General features: G+C 40.2%; 1 protein-coding gene across 6 annotated transcripts in view; it reads right to left on the bottom strand.

Annotated features, from left to right (window-relative positions):
* Positions 1-12,923, bottom strand: part of BCL11A (BAF chromatin remodeling complex subunit BCL11A) — a 159,922-nt gene that overhangs the window by 117,734 nt on the left and 29,265 nt on the right. The gene's annotated exons all lie outside the window — the stretch shown is intronic.

Here is a 12,923-nt window from a genome sequence, read left to right as displayed (position 1 = left end):
GCTGTGAAGTCTTCCTCCCCATCCACTCTTCTGCCAGGAGAAGAGATCAGATGTTCACTTTCTAATGCAGGTCAGACAAAATCAGCCGGGTGAGTTCAAGCCAGCTGTTTGAACTGGTTAAGCTAGACTGGCTACTTTTGCTTGAAGCAGATGAGAGAGTGCTGCGCAGGGCCTCCAGCGGTGCTCAGCAGCTGGGGACAGTGTTGCCTTTGGGCTGCATAGAGGGAACCAGGAGAGGGCGCCTCGCCGTGGCTTCGCATTGCTGAGGGACCTTAATCCCTTTCAGATATTCCTATGAAGGAACAAGGATGGGCAACGTGGAAACAGGACGCTTTTGCACCAGCGTTTCTACCTCCACATAAAGGTTTATATCTGTTAAGTTATTTGGATAAAAGAAAAAAATATCACACTAAGTTTAAGTTTAAACTTCTATATGTCATCCAACACATTTATACATGCACACCAGCCTAAGATAACATCTTAGAGGCGAGTTAACTAACTTACTTGAGCAACCTACCTGGTTTATGCTGTAAGTACTTAATTGGCATTCACAATTTCTTTGAATCTTTTCTAGTTTTGCTCAAACTTCTGTGGGATATGGGCCAGTCATTAAGGCCTCACTGTATCAAGTATTTAATCCACAGAGAAGAAACCAGAGAGTACCTGTGCACTTTTCTACTTCTTAAAATTCTGCATAATATAAATTATGAATTATTTGGTTTGTGAAATCTATGTCACAGGAGTTACAAGCTGTTACTTCTACTCCTTAAGTTGACTAGTGTAACTCTGATAAGGATCTAATTGACATCAGTCCGTTGCTTAAGGTTATCTAGATGTTTCACGTACTATGCTGAATCATGGCTTGTGCGAGCTCACCTTGTTGTATGATACATACCAATCCTATGAATAAACTTAGCCTTGTATCCTAGCATGTAGTACCCAAGATCCAAAACTTGTATTTTTCATCTACAAATGCCAGCAACAAAAGCCAGAGACATATATATTACTCAAGCAAGTCATTCTACTGTTTTCTAAATATTGTTTATGAAGAATCAAGGTTTTGAAAGCTGTACACCAGAAATGGGTATTCCAATTTATCATAGTGTAACTGACACTGAAAACTTGTTTCTTGGGTTTAAGCAAAGGTTTAAGCCAAAGATTTGGGAAAACGATTTAGAAATCTAGTATGGGGAAGCAGCTTATTAGCATCTGACAAAAATATTCAACTGCTTGTGGATCTCTGTGTTGGTGCATTTCTTCCCCCTCTCTGGGCTAATCTACAAACTCAGGAAGTCTTGCTAGGCCTTAGTATGAGTGTAACAAGTCAGGCGATTAAACGTCCCTTGACTATACCAGGAAATCTCACATGGCTAAGATGGGGAGTCATGCTGACCATCTCAAGGACTTCTCCTGCCTGGCAGAGGTGGGGGACGAGAGTAGAGATAACTAGTTCTCATAACAACCTTGAGACATCCCAGTCCTCCCCTGACAACCTTGGAGCATCCTATATCTGAATCTTAAGTCATTCCCTGACAGCCTTGGAGCCTTCCTTATCTGAATTGTAACCCACATGAAAAGGTACCAGCACAGCTGGAATCCCAGTAATTTGCTGATGACTAAAGCCAACCATCTCCTGAACCTATAAACAGCAGTACCAAGTAAGACCCTTTGAGCTCTCCTGGACCACAGCAGGCTGTGACCAGCATCTCCCTCCAAGTGGGACACCTCTTAGAGCTCGCAAACTTTTCTGTTTACAAAGATCAGAGGTCTGTCACCAGAAGCCAACAAGACTCGGGCTGATACTCTCCACTCCTTGAGACTCGACCCTTCGCCCATTGAGAAACATGCCAAAGCACTTGACATGAATATTTTCACTGAACTCGAGGGGAATTTTTAACAGGTATACCTCTTTTACTTGCTTATATGTATATCTCTTTATACGTGTGTGCATACTAACCTGAATATTCTATAGCAAGTATATTACAAGCTATTGCTTTTCAAATCTATACTTAAATTACTGTCATGAACTTTACTCAGCTGTGAATGAATTTCAGGCTGCTATTATACTCACAATCCCTTTAGATATAAACCATTGACCAAGTCTGGGACTAGGAGTTGATCCAGCTGCACCTAGACTCTGACAGGAGTTTAGAAAGCAAGGGAGTCTTCTCTGAACATTGTGACTCAAAGGGAGGGTCTCCTTTACCTTTTTACATTCCCAATCTCTGTAGAAATCATAAGAAATAAATTCTAACTCAGTTTTTCTTTGTATATTTCTTTACCCTATTGTGTTTTCAGTCTCTGTATACCTAATTTTAGTCTGATTCTAACTTAGTTTTCCTGTGTGCATTTCATCCATGTATTAAGTAACAGAGTGAACCTTGCCATTGAATTCTGTGAAGTCACACTTTTATATAAATTCCTGTTAAATCATTTTTCTTTTACTAATACCATTAGAAGTGTTTCTTTAAGCCATCCAAACCACTCCATTTTGTGACAAATCTCACACATTTCTTTCTTCCATTCACTTTCCACTAAGTGGCTGAAAGGGAAAAGGTTGAGCATTTTGGAATAGACAGGGATGTATATCCCAGAAAATTCTGAGTAATTGTTGACTGAAAGGAAGCAACTGCTCAGACAACACAGAATCAGCCACAGATTTGTCTTTTTCTGAATGACATAGATTTGAAATTGATCTCAAAAAGGTTGGCAAGTCAGTAGACTCCAATATGTGGAACCAGGGGAAGAAGCATGGAAGAAAAAGGAAGATGACAAACCTAATCTCTAATCTAATCTAGGAACAACAGTAGCAGAGGTCAAAGTCACATGTGACTAAACCTCCAGCTCTTCTATCAATAAGATCAAAAGAGCAGTAACATGACCACTACCGAAAAGTGCAGGAGAATAATAAGGCTGATACATCAGAAATCTGAGCCCACACACCACTGATGTGCTAAATTCAAAGCCAGGAGCTCCATTCTTCCTACTTGGTGTATTTTCTGAGCCTGAACAGCATATCCCCATTCTACAGTGTCTGAACTTTTTTTTGTTGTTTGACTGTAAAAGAGAACTTTCAGTTCATGCCCAGAGTTTTAACCAAGGCAAAGAAACCTACCCAAGTTAGAATCTCAAATAACAACCAAGAAATGAAAACCCTCTCACCTACCTTGGGATGTTAGTACCAAAGCATAACAATGGCACATAAGAGGTCAGCATCAACTGTTCTGCTGAGAGCATTATAACAGATAAAATGGGATAGTGGTGAATAGCAAAGAGTAGGATTGGGAGCTACTGCAGGAAGAGAAAGAAAAGAAAGGAAAAGAAACAGAAGAAAGGGACATATACAGCAGTCTTAAAAGAGGGCATATTTTTCTACAGAACAGGGCTGTAACGAGGCTCTAAACAGGCAGGAAATAGGATTACCACTAAAATAGTGAGTGCACTAAGTTGTCTATTGTGAACTCCTTCCACTCACATCAGTAGCAGTGCCACTGTAGACTGAAGGAAGGGTAGTTTTACATTTACACATTAACCTACAGATCCAAACAAAAAGTACAACTAGGTATTCTGCACCAGATTACTTTAAATTGCTAATTTAGAAAGATCCCTGCATTACTAAATCCATAAGAATCTGAGGAACAAAGATAGATGTCATTTCAGGAAAACAAAACAAAAACATTTAGGTTTTGAAGTTTAAACTATTTAAGACTCATCTGGTGAAAATTGTAACATAATTTTGCTGTTAATGACACCTGCAACTAGAATGAGTTACTGTGCATCACACATTCCATCATGCTTCACCACCGATAGGTCTGCACATGCTCAGACTAAGGGAGGAGTGTTTCATATCTGCATAGCTTAGCAGAAAAACTCAAGAAACTCTGGAACTATTTGAACCAACTAAGAAAATAGGCCGATACCGACTTTTGCAGGTTGCTTTTCTTTGAAAGTATAATTGAGTTGCTTGGCAAACACATCAAGAAAGATAGAAAGAAACTGCATTAAACTGAGTTCTCTTTTCTGTTAGAATTTAAACCTAAAAAGTACTGGCAAAAAATAAAGAGTTGATCTCAGCACTCCAAAAATTCAGAGAGGTGGGAGAAAAGAGTGCAGGAAGGGGTGAAACGTAGGTCAGAGGATGGAATCTGAAAAGCACACGGGAAAAGCAGAGGTTTAAAACTGTTTATCACCTAACAGCTGAAAGTGAGGCCTGTAACAAGTAGCTCTAAAAGCAGGCTCTGAAACCTTTTCTAGCACTCGAGTAGCAGCTGAGACTGCAGATGACAATATAACAACTAAATCACAATTTAACAACTGTAGATCTTAAAATACATATCAAGCTTGTCTTTATGGGGAGTGTTTACAGCAGGTTGACAGTGATGGACACTCCAGTGCTCACCATGCTCTCACTTCACCCAGACCTTGTTCAGTCCTGGGGAAGCAGCCATGTAAGGCCTCAGCCTGAGAGCCTCCAGCTGCCAGTTGATTAGCCCTCTTCCCCCATGGAGTCTATGGCCACAATGCAACCTGAATCCAGAGGAAACGCGAGTGAAATACAAGCCTGTTGAAAACTCTTTTCAGTTCTCAGGCATCCATCAGCGAGTCCAGCTGCCTGCATCCACAATTGCAGTACTTCACATTTTCTTCCTTATCTTTCTGTCTTGTGGAATATTCTTGCCAAGGCAACTCAGCACATCGCAGTAACATGTCCATGTGTCCCTGACCTCCTGTTTACTGTTTCTTTTTGTAAACTGTGTCACCTTTTCTGTTCACCCTCTGCTTTCTACTGTCATTAAGGACTGTCTCCACAGCACCACTCCAGTGCACAGTATGGCACCAGCAGACATAAGCTGTATCAGCAAATATGACAAAGGATGGATAACAATCATAAGATAGTTTTATGGCTGAGTTCTATAAACAGAATATGTCATAACTGTATTAGAAATGGACTTTATATGGGGTGAAGGTGAACCCATTAACTGCTTGATTACATCACTAGTCAACAGTGAGATAACCATTATTTCGTGGACAGAACAGTCCAATATCTTTTTTTACAGATACACTGGAACAATTCATTTGCAAAACAGGACTTTGAGTTTGATTTCTGAAAGGTAGTAACAGGGCTCAAATCAAAGTATAGTTTATATTTCCCAGCCTCCTCTATAACCAGAGACTACTATTACCGCACTTCTGGAAAACTTGTCTGCTTTTACCTCCCATTTCCAAACAGGTGTACCTGTCACTTAAAGAACGTTAATTAAGATGGATCCATTGTGATTTCAGAGTACTTTTTGTCTAAGCTTGATAAATTTATCACAGACAGCCTTAACAATACATAATGAGTTATATCTGCACTTTCTGCAAGTCTATGCAATTAATTTTCTATTTGTGAAAGGAAATGGAAAATGAAATATTGTGCCCTTTCGAATGCAGAGGCAGATGTAATGAATGGCTTTGGCAAACAGTTGTCAAAGTATGTTAACTAGCATCTACAAATCTTTTCCTTCCCCAACAATAGTTTTAAGGCCCATGATAATTCACTTTGCTTTTTTATCATACTGATATGACATACTGAATCCGCTGTATCTAGATTAAAGCAACATAATTGAATTCAAGTTGCAAACCAATTGTCTTCGTTTTTTTAACCACTGGCTTGAGCTCCCAACTGCAGATTAAAATCCACAAAGAGCTGCTCTTCTCAGTGTTCCCACTGGCAAATGATACTCTCACCAGAAACCTGGTAGGCACACACTTGAACCAAAGTCTTCCCAGTTCTGGAAGAGGCTGCCAACACACACCAATCACCCTTCTCACAAAGGGAACAATCACTGTATCCTGCACCTCTTGTCAGCATCCTTTCTTTGGGTGGGGACTGGAGTACCCATATACTTCCCATCTGGATTTTGGAATGGACTTCAATACCTTTAAGCCTCACCTGTACTGTCAGAAAATATCTAAAATACTCTTGCAAGCAGAGGCTGTCAGACAATTTGCTGCAGCTCTCAATTTTTCCATTAATGCAAATGGTGAATATCCATACAGCAGACCTAAAGAGTATGTCTTCTGTTGTCTTCAAAACATGGGAAATCATTCACCAAAACCTACATGAGTTGAACCTTTTTGTTCGCCAACTTTAAGCTTTAAAAGGTTAAAAAAACTTAAGATGAAGATTACCAGTAATTCCTTGAGTCCAGCCTTTTGGGGCATTCTGAAACAGTCTTTAATTACATGACCACATGTTATTCTACCCCTACCATCAGATTTCTCTTTTATTCATGAGCTGTGGAAGCAAAGCATGGTTTCAAAGCTTTAGGTTCTTACATCCTTTCACATGATTAAGGCCAATTAATGCTGCCCTGAAAACAGGCTAATATCCTGAATTTACCACAGAATTACTCTCTTATGTTAGGCAACCTGTAGTAACAGTACAGAAAAATTAAAGTGTTTATATTTTTACAAAATTATCATTGTATGTATTTTTACCTACCTTCAGGAAGGAATCAGGTGGGTACAATGGCGAGGATCCAAAACATGTAACCATTTCATTAAAACTCACATCATTCTTCTTATGAACAAGAAGGCTGAATTAAAGTTCTCCAAGCAGTTTTGCCTCTGGCTTTTCATACTTTTGGAGGCCTCGCAACTTTCCTAATACTCTTAAAACAATTGCTTTTAACTTTTGGACATATGTGGTATTAGTGTGATGCAAAATAGCAAGGTTAAGTGATTTGTAAAGCCTGAAACAATATAGCAGTCAAGGACAAAGCAGCTGTGCACAAAAAGAAAGCAACACCAAATTGCTCGTAGGTCATCAGTGAAAGTACTAGGCTACAAGAACTTCCTCAGCATTATGCAAAAGAAGAAAGCAACACTGCATCTACAAAAGCAAAATTGAAGTGACACAGCAGTACAATGACCATACCATTCAATCTGCAATTAGACTAAGGGGAAAGAACACCTGGTTAAAAAACTCATAGCACAGAAGCCACTGTTCTACCTAAACAAGTGAAGTCACAAATGCAGCAGCACTCATCTTGGGAAAAGTCTATCCTCTTATAGATTCTTCAAAGCCTTCTGATTTTGTGATGTTCAGCATTGCAACGCCCAAAGACATGCAGCTGCCTGGATGCAAGCTGTTCCACAAGCACAGAGGCACACCTAAACAGTTTAGGGAAGGCTCCAGAACCAGCCTCCTACACTGGGCAGGCATGAAATGTATAGGCATTGGTGGCATTTCAGTATCTTGTCTATCTCTACACAAAGATGGTCCCCTGCAATCAATAGCATCAAAGCAAGAGTTTCCTTCTAGCATCAGACCAATTCAGCAGACCAATTTCCTCATGCAAGGAAACAAGAGGTAAGTGAAAGTCCCTGGAGTAATCAGCTACCCACTGGTCCGAGTACTCCCCTAGGAAATTCAGATTCCTGATCTGCTCAATTTGAGCAGACACAGAAACTTCAGTCCCCTCTACCTCAGGTGAACACCTTGACCACCAGAGGTAAGGGCCTGTATAGGTCAAAGTTTGGGTCCCTAAAATGTTTAGGGAGCAGATCAGCCATGTTTTTGCAAGTATAAGTGGAGTATAAGCATCTTTGAAGACGTCACCAGCCATACACACGTACCCTCTCAAAAAAGCCCCAAGTTCAGAAAGGACTGACATCTCTCCAAAATTACCAAGATGTTTCTGAAATACTTGGATGTCTTCCAGGCACATTACATGTGAAAACAACTAGAACAATCTAGCCAATACAGCACCTGCTTCACCAAGTACCCATCACATTAGAGAAAAATAATGGGAGCAATAAAATGAATGCTGAAGACAAGACATCATTGCTAAAGTCACAGAACCCACAAGCTGGATAAGCAGCATGAGGCTATTGAAAAGCTAGGTAAATTGCACTTTTGCATAGACACAGAAAATTTGCAAAGCCTTTGAGAAGCGTTCATCAAGAAACACTACCTGACTTGGCAGGAGCAAATGCAGTGTCAGTACTCATTGCCAAAGACAGATACAGGCACAAGTTATTGTGGAAGAATAACAGTTACCTCGCTGTGTGATGAACACCAGCAGGCAGATGCAGATGGCAAAGAATGCTTTTTGGGACCCAACCTGCCACAAAGGAATATTAATGTAATCAGCAAAAGCGATCAACAGGACTTGCAAGATTCAGAATCGAAATTGATGATATTCTGGTGTATGGGCACAGGAGACAGCATGGCAGAAGAGGTGGCAGAGCACAGCTGTATCTTCACGTGTTTGCTAGAAAGCACCAACATGGTAAAGTTAAACAAGCTGAAACCAGAAACAGCTGCAAAACTACACACAGCCCATCCTTGCTTTTATTGCAGGAGGTACAAGCTGAACCTGAAAAGCAACTCAGAAGACAGCACAGCTAAAAAAATGCAGCTGGGGACAGAGGTTATTAGTGTTTGTTGACACCATTTCTTTTGAGCCTTTCAGATGCAGACAAACTATGGGTTTGTCTGAACAGTAGACAAAACGGCAACACAGACACTGTTAATTCAGCACAGCCTTCCTAAGGAGCTGGTGAACAAGGACACCAACCTCAGGATGCTGCCACATGAAAAGGAGGTGTTCAGTGCAGCAGAATGTAGGCTCTCATTCCCAAGAGCTGGACAGTACTGATGTCAGAAAACGCATCCATCCAAATTGAATGGGCAACTGCTGCAGCAATGCTTGAATGTGAAAGTTTGGCTACTTATAGTCCAGGAGTGGAAGGAGCCTGAAGTCACAAAACTACACTTCTAGAAGCTTACAACCTGGGCTCAAGCCAGGGCTCATGTGCACAGTCATGACAGGTCAGTACAACTCAACTCCAGTTTGATAAAAAAGCACTTCTTTTTCCATCCCCATTACATTCAATTAAGTGGAAATAGGCACCCAAAATACTTTCACCATGTAATACAAAAATGAATATGCTATAGTTTTAAAATACAAGCAATAAAATAAATTAGTAAAAGGACCATACTTTGCTTCTGACAGCAGTGTGGCAGCATGAAGATACAGTACCTAAACAAGATCTTCAAACAAATACAGAAAATAGAAGTGAGACAGTAATAGGTTGATGATGCTTTGTATGCTACTCTCAAGGCTGGGATGGAAAGAATATGAGATCAAACCCTACAGCACCAAATGTTTTACAAGTGTTTGTATCCATCTTTCTACTCAAAGACAGTGGCTCAGAACATGCTTCCCAGGAACAGTGTAAATACTGTGTGAATTCAGCAGGCATGTAGTCATATATAAGGCAGTCAAATCATGAGGCACAGGTCATTAAAAAGGAGGAATCCTTTTCTTTCTACTGTTCTGGAGTAGAGGCCTGAGTGTGGAAAGTAGCAGATGCTGTGTGCTGGCCAAGCATGTCAAATGATATCAATGTCATGATGAGTAAAGATGATACACGTGAGGAAGTGCAAGCAAAGCAACAAAAAGTAGCTGTCAACATAGACAAGACTCCTAAGAGACCATGAAGTAAAACAGGAATGGAACTACTGACCCCATAGTATTTAAATGTCATCATTATTGTAAATGCCTACTCTGACTTCTGAGAACTAGACAGGTAGTCTTCCAGTGCCACAATAGTCACCATAAGAAAAAAAAATGTTTCTGTACATATGGTGTTCCAAACCATGTAGCTTCAGAAAATAAATTTTCAGTTACCAAGAAGAGAATTCAGCTCCACCACAGCATCACTATACCCCACATGCATCAAAAGGTCAAACCAAATTGGTAAGTTATGAACTGCAATGATAGGCAAGTCATTCTAAACTGAGGAACATCTGGGAAGGCATTGAGAGCAACCTGGTGCAAATTTCTCCTCTAGATGCAATCAGCCCCAGTACTGCTCTCCCAAAGACTAGTGGTAGAAAGAACAATGGATTGTGGGGGGATGACAAAAATGTGCAACAGCCAAAACCTACCTAGTCTGACAAGATAGCAACCAGAACTAAAATCAGACTCCACTTACAATAAAACTATTCCTTTGCCAAATCATGCACTCTTAAGTAGTGCTTTGAACAGATAATGTCTCACTCACATAGCATGGCTATGGTTGCATCATTGCAACTGAAATGGCAAATATGTTCCTACACACCATACATATCAGATGCGCACATGAATGTGGAAAGTAATAAAATACTTGCTCCAGCTGAATTAGTGGAACAAAAAAAAAAAAAAAAACCAAACCATGAGCTAACAAGCTCATGAATATCTGGAAGCTCTTTCAAAATCCTCTGGAGAATGAAGTCAGGACAATATCAAACCCATAGGGAAATACCCGATTTACCAATAAAAGTTGAGGTCACTTTATATGGTTGTGCATTCAGATGTGCGCACACACATGTCTTATTACAACTCTTATGGAAATATGATAAGAAACTTCTGTAAGCATGTTTAGTTTTTATCTCAGATAAGTACAACAGAAAGGAAGTGATTCATACTTGCCCAGAAGGCAGGCACTCTACTGAAATTGTATGTGTCTATGGTTATGTCTAGGAGCCTTCAGACAGGTAGTACTTGCAAAAGAAATATTAAAGTAAGCTTTAAAGTATTGAATTCAGGCATAGGTAACAGACTAGCTGTGACAGCCTGGAGCTCAGAAGGAGCTAGTTTATCCTGCTGGAAAATAACCATAATGTAATTAGTGGAAACACCAGTCTTTATTATGGGGGGGTGGATGGTAAATCTACCACATGAGTTGTTAACTAAAGTATAAGTAAGTTTGTTAAATACTTATACTTCTTGCACCACCATGAATGAAACGTTTTATTCTATTTGCAGAAGCTTTGGGGGGAAAGAAGCGACTAGCAGACCATGCTTACGTGATAGGTCACAAGAAGCAGGTTTCATAGGCTGAGACAAGAGGGGAACTCCACCCTACCCTAACCTTCCAGTCTCAGGTCTTGACCTCATGGCAAAAGTCCTCAGAGACCCTCCCAAGATTACTACTTCCTCTTCTCTGGTAAAATAAAGCTTCTGCTTCTCTCTGCTGCTCTATCCTTCTTTTAGGACACAGTAAGTATAAACAACCACAGTCTTTAAAGTGCATCCTCTTCTGCACAGGGAAAAATTAAGCCTTCAAAAGAATTGTAACAGCAGCATCTCAGATGACAACAAGAGACACTGTCTCCACCAGTATTGTTTTTGTAGTGGCATAGCTATGCCAAGACAGCTCTGCTGATAAACATCCACAATAGATATGCTATATCTCGTAATGTAGCTTGCACTGGTGTGATTTAGCTCAGTTATGTTTTAATATAACACTTCCTTTGTTTAATGAGGCTCAGCATCTTAAAGTTAATGGCACTTGCCACGAACAGGACCCAACTAACTTCAGTCCAGACAAAAGATGTATACTGCCAAGCAAGATGACACTATCTGAGGTGAAAACACAGCTGCATTGTCACAGCCTGCTCCTCACCAAGTGCCTATCAACTGAGGAACTAACACAGATTGTCTTCTGATGGCTACATTAATTACTCAAAGTTAGCTCAACTCTTTCTACAATGCACTGAACCATGCCATATAGTCCCATCCAAGGCTGCTCACCAGTATTCTGACCCTTAGTTTTTGAACTGGCTCTTGCTCTCTGCAGAGCTGTGCTCTACATGTTCTGATGTGCACAGAAACAGCTAAGCAGCTGGACTTTACTGTGTCACAAGCAGATTATTACTCTAACACACCTAGGTGAGTTGAATGAGGTGGGCCAGTGCTATCTCTTTAAAGCCTTCCTCAGGGCATTCCTTCTGAACAAGCACAATCACTTCTTATTTTTGAAGATGACATTCACCACTGCGGAGGCTGAGAAACACAAATGCATTATATGAAACCATATCAATACAAAGTCAAACAACAACAACAACAACAAAATCAAAACCCAACTACATGCTACATTACATAGCAGCACTGCTTAGGCTGCCAGTTCATCAAGGCATCAGACATCGTATTGTTCTGTATTCTTTAATTGCCTAACACAGTGGAGTTCTGGCTAGCCACTTGGGCTTCTGGGCACCATAAGATAAATATTTAATGATACTGGTAGCTCTAACAACAGGTGAAACCATCCTTCAGCCTTTTCCTAGTTATCCTAATGAGGGGTCCCTGTCTTCCTTCCCCACCCCAATGCACTCCATTCACTTTTTTGTGTCTTACCCAACAAGTTGCACTTTCAGTGAATGACTTTGCATAAATATTAAAATAAAACATACCAGCAAATAAAGCATGAATTTTATATTTATTTTACATCCCCTCTCCTGCTCCTGCAAAGCCATAAGGGTATAAGGGGTTTTGGGAATTAAGCATGCCCTTCACCCCAAGGATCTTCAATTTAATGCAGACAAGCTATAGTATGCGAGGTAAGAGTCAACATGAGAGAAAGGCAAGAAGACACTGCAGTGAAAGATTATGAAGTACACTAATGCTGCCTTTTCACACTGGGGCAGGGGGAAGACTAAGACATTTAAAATCCACTCAAAATACTTTCAAGCCAAGGTGTTACATGAGAAATATGACTACCTGCACCATTTCCAAGGTGTTTTTTTCTCCATTTGTTTTTAGGTACATACACATTTCAGACCAAACTTCAACAAATAGGAGGTTGCAGTGAAAAGACTGACAGACTTACTATAGCAATGCAAAACCTAGCATTAGATTTCTTGGTCAGGTTAGATGGGTACCAGGGAAAGTAGGGCAAAATATTTCATTAACTTTCATTCTCACAATTCTGGGGCTATTCATCTTTGAGAATTGTAATAAGTTACACAAATGCATACAGGTGTCCACCTAAAATTACTTTTTTCAGAACTCACATACCTTAATATTGCAACTACATACACAGATAAATACTATTGCCAGTGTGTCAGTGGGTAATACAGGATCTTTGCACCCAAATGGAGAAGGATA

Source organism: Aquila chrysaetos, chromosome 8 (assembly GCF_900496995.4).
Source record: "Aquila chrysaetos chrysaetos chromosome 8, bAquChr1.4, whole genome shotgun sequence".
NCBI classification, from domain to species: Eukaryota; Metazoa; Chordata; class Aves; order Accipitriformes; family Accipitridae; genus Aquila; species Aquila chrysaetos.
The sequence above is the reverse complement of the archived record's forward strand: the minus strand, read 5'-3'. Positions and strand labels throughout refer to the sequence as shown.